Genomic DNA, 943 nt, shown 5'->3' on the forward strand with positions numbered 1-943 from the left:
GGAGTTGGGGAGGGAGTGAGAGCAAGCAAACTCTCTGGTGTTTGTTTTTATAAAGACACTAATAATCCTTTTCGATCAGGGCCCCATCCTTATGATTTTATTTAACTTTAACTACCTCCTTATAGCCCATATCTCCAAATACAGCCACATTGAGGATTAGAGCTTCAACATACGAATTTTATGGGATACAAGTCAATAGAAGAATTGCTGCCTTCAGCATACATAGCTCTATGGTACCTTCAGGGACTTTTCTAGTGTCCACTGCCTAGTTTCCTGCATGCTTCTATGTGGCAGAGGCCAGCTGACCATACTTGGAGTACTCTGAGTATGTCTAGTCATAAGAATCTCTGCATACCTTCCCAAGAGCCAGAAAGAGAACAAAGTTCCTCTCCTCCTACTGTAAAGTTGGCTTTCTCAGTCATTATTATTATTATTATTTTTGTCTCTTTCTCGTCCAAGGACTAGGAATATCCATTTCCTTTAGGGAAGCCTTATCCTTAATCCATAATTCCCCTCTGAAAAAAGGACAAAAATGTCTCTAAACACCACTCAAGCTCAACCCAAAATTAAAGTCTTCTCTACCAAACAGAGTACTTGTAGATTTAAAATTTGAAACATCTGCCTTTAGGTTATTTCACAACATTCTTCAAGAAAAAATTGATAGATGTAACTAAGGGTGCATTTGGATGTTTTTTCCAGGGAGGGAGGGAGGGAGGAGGTAGGGAGGAAGGGAGAAAGTAAAGAAAGAAGAAAGGAAAGAAGGAAAGGCCCTGCCTACTCCAAAGGGAATTCAAGTCCCTGTATATGGGCAAATAGAATTGCTTTTAGCACTTAGATGGCAGCCTACATTCTACTACCCTCTACCCTAAGATTTTACCCATCATGCTTGGAAAATCTTAGGAGTGCCAGAACTCGCATTATACTTACATTGCTTGAGTCTAGT

This window comes from Pteropus alecto, unplaced genomic scaffold (assembly GCF_000325575.1).
Source record: "Pteropus alecto unplaced genomic scaffold, ASM32557v1 scaffold171, whole genome shotgun sequence".
NCBI classification, from domain to species: Eukaryota; Metazoa; Chordata; class Mammalia; order Chiroptera; family Pteropodidae; genus Pteropus; species Pteropus alecto.